Source organism: Schistocerca americana, chromosome 1 (genome assembly GCF_021461395.2).
Source record: "Schistocerca americana isolate TAMUIC-IGC-003095 chromosome 1, iqSchAmer2.1, whole genome shotgun sequence".
In the NCBI taxonomy this organism is placed as follows: Eukaryota; Metazoa; Arthropoda; class Insecta; order Orthoptera; family Acrididae; genus Schistocerca; species Schistocerca americana.
Window position 1 is genome coordinate 380,068,908 of NC_060119.1, and position 6,803 is coordinate 380,075,710.

At 41.0% G+C, this 6,803-nt stretch overlaps 1 protein-coding gene across 3 annotated transcripts in view; it reads right to left on the reverse strand.

The window, feature by feature from the left end:
* Positions 1-6,152, reverse strand: part of LOC124601097 (luciferin 4-monooxygenase) — a 263,691-nt gene extending 257,539 nt beyond the window's left edge. For 2 of the 3 annotated variants that reach the window (XM_047136216.1, XM_047136218.1), the window contains exon 1: positions 5,963-6,152. The gene's annotated coding sequence lies outside the window, so the exon portion shown is untranslated. Of the gene's footprint in view, positions 1-5,403; positions 5,541-5,962 lie in introns of those variants that run through there. The other variant, XM_047136217.1, reaches the window with a different exon arrangement.
* Positions 6,153-6,803: the final 651 nt, after the last annotated feature.

Consider the following 6,803-nt stretch of genomic DNA (forward strand, 5'->3'; position numbering starts at 1 on the left):
CTGATAGACCATATGCTCTTACTTTGATCATTAAACGACTGTGGGGAACTGTATCGAACGCCTTGCGGAAGTCAAAAAACACGGCATCTACCTGTGAACCCGTGTCTATGGCCCTCTGAGTCTCGTGGACGAATAGCGCGAGCTGGGTTTCACACGACCGTCTTTTTCGAAACCCATGCTGATTCCTACAGAGTAGATTTCTAGTCTCCAGAAAAGTCATTATATTCGAACATAATACGTGTTCCAAAATTCTACAACTGATCGACGTTAGAGATATAGGTCTATAGTTCTGCACATCTGTTCGACGTCCCTTCTTGAAAACGGGGATGACCTGTGCCCTTTTCCAATCCTTTGGAACGCTACGCTCTTCTAGAGACCTACGGTACACCGTTGCAAGATGGGGGGTAAGTTCCTTCCCGTACTCTGTGTAAAATCGAACTGGTATCCCATCAGGTCCAGCGGCCTTTCCTGTTTTGAGCGATTTTAATTGTTTCTCTATCCCCTGTCATCTATTTCGATATCTACCATTCCGTCATCTGTGCGACAATCTAGAGAAGGAACTACTTGCTCTGTGAAACAGCTTCGGAAAAAGACATTTAGTATTTCGGCCATTAGTCTGTCATCCTCTGTTTCAGTACCATTTTGGTCACAGAGTGTCTGGACATTTTGTTTTGATCCACCTACCGCTTTGACATAGGACCAAAATTTCCTAGGATTTTCTGCGAAGTCAGTACATAGAACTTTACTTTCGAATTCATTGAACGCCTCTCGCATAGCCCTCCTCACACTACATTTCGCTTCGCGTAATTTTTGTTTGTCTGCAAGGCTTTGGCTATGTTTATGTTTGCTGTGAAGTTCCCTTTGCTTCCGCAGCAGTTTTCTAACTCGGTTGTTGTACCACGGTGGCTCTTTTCCATCTCTTACGATCTTGCTTGGCACATACTCATCTAACGCATATTGTACGATGGTTTTGAAATTTGTCCACTGATCCTCAACACTATCTGTACTTGAGACATAACTTTTGTGTTGAGCCGTCAGGTACTCTGTAATCTGCTTTTTGTCACTTTTGCTAAAAAGAAAAATCTTCCTACCTTTTTTAATATTTCTATTTACGGCTGAAATCATCGATGCCGCAACCGCTTTATGATCGCTGATTCCCTGTTCTGCGTTAACTGTTTCAAATAGTTCGGGTCTGTTTGTCACCAGAAGGTCTAATATGTTATCGCCACGAGTCGGTTCTCTGTTTAACTGCTCAAGGTAGTTTTCAGATAAAGCACTTAAAAAAATTTCACTGGATTCTTTGTCCCTGCCACCCGTTATGAACGTTTGAGTCTCCCAGTCTATATCCGGCAAATTAAAATCTCCACCCAGAACTATAACATGGTGGGGAAATCTACTCGAAATATTTTCCAAATTATCCTTCAGGTGCTCAGCCACAACAGCTGCTGAGCCAGGGGGCCTATAGAGACATCCAATTACCATGTCTGAGCCTGCTTTAACCGTGACCTTCACCCAAATCATTTCACATTTCGGATCTCCGTCAATTTCCTTCGATACTATTGCACTTCTTATCGCTATAAACACGCCTCCCCCTTCACTGTCCAGCCTGTCTCTGCGGTATACATTCCAATCTGAGTTTAGTATTTCATTACTGTTTACGTCTGGTTTCAGCCAACTTTCTGTCCCTAGTACTATATGGGCGTTGTGACCGTTTATTAATGAGAGCAGTTCTGGGACCTTTCTATAGATGCTCCTGCAGTTTACTATTAGCACATTAATGTTGTTATTCCCTGTTGCATTTTGCCTACTCCTACCTTGCCGCGTCTCAGGAGGCGTCTTGTCGGGCCTAGGGAGGGAATTCTCTAACCTAAAAAACCCCCATGTGCACTCCACACATACTCCGCTACCCTTGTAGCCGCTTCCGGCGTGCAGTGCACGCCTGACCTATTCAGGGGGACCCTACATTTCTCCACCCGATAGCAGAGGTCGAGAAATTTGTACCCCAGATCTCCGCAGAATCGTCTGAGCCTCTGGCGAGTGTTGTTTGTGTCTTAAAATTTTGTGTGGTGTCCGGAATTCTTCCCAAAATACTGGTTGTGTGATGTTAATGTGTCACAGAGTGGCTGGGTCACGTATTATTTCTAAGTGGTCATCCAGCCACGGTTATTTATCTCTTTTTTAACAGCATCCTTACAAATATTTTCTCCATGATTTCGTTTAGTTATCCCGCTGTGTCTCGCTGGGGTTTTATTAGAGGCTTTTCTGAACCTCGCCTTCCTGGTGTTGCTTTACGTTTCCTGTGATGGTATCAAACGTCGTTTTCCAGTTTAGTGATCTCCTTCCACAGATTATGAAAACCTTCTTCAGTATAACATTAACGCCAGGGCGCTGATGACCTAGCTGTTTAGCGCCCTCCACCATAAATCATCATCATCATCGTCATCAGATCTACACCTTTTCGCTCTCCATCGAACAACCTCCAACGTTCCTTTTTGCATGAAAATGCGCTCCGAACATGACTCGATGAAATCTCGCCTCAAAACCCCGTGATTCCTACGGTTGCGAAGTCGAAAAGTTACCCCAACCTTGGCAGACTAATGTAAATAGTAAAATAGAATCCATTAACGATGTCTAAAGTGTCTGTTATGTGTATCTGTTGTGTTTATTAAACTTACGGAAAAACTCTAGGAACTTATGAACCAATCCAATAACATGATCTTTCATATGCGGAAAAAAATCGTATACGGCAGGACGTGAACAATCTTCATAGTTACAATATTTTGAACTTGGCTGCACTTCATCTACGGTACACAATACGAGATGAATAAGGACGGCAGATCAGCTGCAATAAGTGGTGGGATTCAGTTAACCTTAACCATGGTTCCAGCGGATTTAAACCCGTCTTCTTCAGAAGAAAATGAAATGATCGTACGGCATTACTGCCCGGGAGGCCCCATCCGGGGAAGTTCGGCCGCCGAGTGAGTCTTATTTCAGTCGACGCCACATTTGGGCAACTCGCGTGATGGTTTCTTCAGAAGGACAACAAACAAACTTCGCATTAGCAAACAGTCAGTTAGTAGCACGATCTAACATCTTTACATAAAATGTATCTGCAACGATCTGTACATCCATTTGTAAAAGTTAAGTCCCCTAAAACCGAAACATCAGCAAAATCACCCACATAAAATGCCGAACCATGTTGAGAGCTACATTGGAGAGAAAAGAGGATTCTGCAACACTATCTGCTTTTCATTACACGTCGCGCTATGTCTCAAAAAGTGCAGAATGTACGCACATGTTGAAAAATTGATACTTCTGTGTGGGATTTGTTAGTCTATCATTAAAATTCGGACCTACTACAGTTCTCTGAGAGTGCCTGGAAAGTGGTTTGTACCTTATGGAAACGGAATATCAGCAACGTGTATCACACTATCTTCCGGGCGTCGGCAAAAATTTTCCAAGAGGGGACCAGATGAAAACTTGTCATTTTTGATATAATTGATTCGGCGAGTTTGAAACTGTGTCGCGTTCCAAGAACATAGTATGGTGAGAAGTACACAAAAACTTGTTTCTCAGACGATTGATAGTTATCTACTTAGTTCTTTTAAGGTAGATTACCTTTTTGCCAAAACTGTAAGCAAATTTCAATAGTACGTGCAATGTACATAATTTTATGTTATTAATATGAATATTGGTACAACTTTCGATTCAATCATTTGAAATTATATTCACATATGGTTAAGTCCAGGGAATACAATGCATTATGAAATAAAGCTAGAAAATATCCATAAAAATATTTTATTCGTACCCCATAATGTTAGGCTGAACCAAAAAATTAAAATTGTGAAATAGGATAAAAAAGGATGATTGAGAAAATCCTTGGGCAGAGAATTACATTTTCTTTTTTCCACTGATGTGTTTGAGATTAAGTATAGATGTAGAACATACACAATGAAGCATGACTATACTTCCGAGTGTACTACAACAGACCTGTCGTGTAAAACTGAATGCAGAATCAGCAAATGACGCATTAATACCCCTCGAAGTGGAGAAACAAGGAATAAACTTTTAAAAAATCTGATCCAACTTTGAAGCGATCTGTAACACTTTGTTTACTTATAAAACTTTACATCTGTATTTTAGTGTCGTCTGGAATAACTGAAGTGAATAAAGTGTGTTTTGAAAGCTATATTTTTTGGGCTGGTTAAGGAAGGGTAGCCTCTGGCCAATACACAACCTGATAGATGTGGGAAACCTCCAAAAACAGCCTTAAATTTTCCAGTACTGAGAACTTTCAGCAGCCTAGGACAGCACTAAGGTAATCCTCGTCTGTCCATTTTGTTACGTTGTTGCGCAGTGTACCAGCTGGAATGCAGAACACGTAGCTCTGTGACTGCACGTGACGCTGCGTTGCAAAAAAATTTGTGGCAAGATCTTATGGCACCAAACTGTTGAGGTCATCGGTCCGCAAGCTTAACCACTACGTTACCGAATTTAAACTAACTTACGCTAAGGACAACACGCGTACCCATGACCGAGGGAGGACTCGAACCTCCGGCGGGGGAGCCGCGCGAACCGTGAGAAGACGCTTAAGACCACGCGGTGCTAAATTGCACCCATATGCTTTGAGTAGGTCACTGTCCTTCGTTGGTTTTGTTATGATACTTCAATACAGGAAGAGTGTAGCGCCTATATAAAGATGCCTACTCATTCGAATCTAAGGAAGTTGTATCCGATGTGTCCAGAAGAGTGTGGTTAAAAATTGTAATAAAGCGGGACGTCGCTCTGTAAATGTTACTGAAGGGAAAGGAAAATCATGATCTATGAAGAAAGTCGTGTTACTTCAACCAGTTATATTAGAAGTTATATTTGTATATTTCTGAATGTTTTGAAAGTTATACAGTCTTTACCATAACGCTCTATATTGATGGAGGCATTTCTGGTTGAATTACTAGAGGTGAACTTGGTGCGTTTTCCCCCTAATACTGGCAGATGGAAGGTGATGAGAATATCGAACAGTAAATAACCATAATTGCTACCAGACTTATTTACTTTTTATGTGAACATTTATCCAACATAGTTATTGGACTAGTGCTGTTAAATTCTACAATGCCGGTACATCCTCTCTGCGTCTTGTTAACTATATGGTAGAAGATCTTTTGAAATGTACTCTGAGTCAATAATTTGTGTACGAGTTTGTCTAACGAAATCTACAAATTTTTTTTGTAGTGGTTGTTTGCGTCTATACGTAGCGTGATCGTTACACTACGCAAATTTCTACAGTAACCTTGACAAATTACTATAAAGCACAGCTAAGTTACATAAATGAGAAATATAAGAGCCAGATAAATTAACTGTTAATGATTTTTTCTAAATATTTACAGTCTTTGTAGCGCTCCAAACCTCTGAGATCATCCACACAAAGTGACCGACGATGTTTATGGCACAACACCGTGTTGCTCACTTGTCGGATACTGACAAGAACGGCGTCGTTTCCACCTCAGTGGTGCGGCAGGCGTGAGAATAGCTTATCAGCGCTGCTTATTTTTATCGTGTTTTCACTGATTGCATAATGTATGTGACAGAAACAAAGGTGTTAGGGAACACAAGCTATAATGAAACAAGCTGAGACGTTTCACTAAAACTATTTTTCAGCTACCCATGGGCAGTAGCTACATTTAAAAAACAAAAATTAGTGTCGCGATTCGAGTATTTAATTCGACAATGACCCCGGCTTTTCGGAGTGCAGCCTTGGAACAGCCAAGCCTCCTATTCATTACGTCAAGGTCAAGTTCATTGCGATACGTGTTGCCACTGCGGTGCATTTAAGAACTAGCAATCACCGCAAACTACACACATTGCCTTCCTATACGATTCAGCACTATTGAAACACACACAGATTATTCATTTGAACAATGCGAGTCTTGCTATAGTACTATGACAATAAATAAAAAGAGCTTACCGGTTTTCTTTGGTTGTGAGCGTGTCTGTTGTGATTCGCAGCTCCTATAGGTTACCGTGACGTCACCCGGCAGCACTGAACTGTTGTCAAGTGTTAACTCACACTGTGGTACTGTTCCTATCAGCGTGCTTCCCGACTGGAGAAGCTCATGTTGTGCCTGTTAAAGTCCATTCCTACATGGTCACATGGGAGCCGTTGCTGCCAACATTCTCACACACGGAGAAGACGAGCGAGAATTTCTCTATTTAATTGAAAGAAGACGTTAACTGAAATGGGCTTACGAAAAGGTTGTGTTAAATTGCTATGTTTTCTTAGTCCTATAACAGAATTTATAACATCTTCTGTTTAAAATTATATATCCAGCGTGTTCATACTCATGTAATACAGTGGTAATAAGGTGTAATCAAACAGAACAGAAAGCAAAATAAGCCAGAGCAATGTAAAAGGGACTATTGTTTCCGCCACCGCGTATGCTTCCGGTTGAGAAATATCTTACTAAATACTAATTTGCGCTCTTTATTTTTTATCTTCCTCGGAAAGCGAATTCACGTACTCAACGGCTAAGTGTAATAATCACGCCGAATTGAAGGCAGGATGTAAATGGACGTAAAATTGTCCCAGCTTTCAATTTCGATTCTTTGTAATTTATTGTTTTTTGGAAAACGTGAGATTTACTTTACGGTGTATAAGCAGCTTATTATTCAGCCATTTACGTGCCATAGCGCGTCAAGAACAACAAACAGATCTATGAGTTCTGATATCAGGCAAACCCACTGCGATCTGATGTTTTCTCAGCGTATATCTAATTTGTAGAATTACAGAGTATCTGGCCGGATCACTT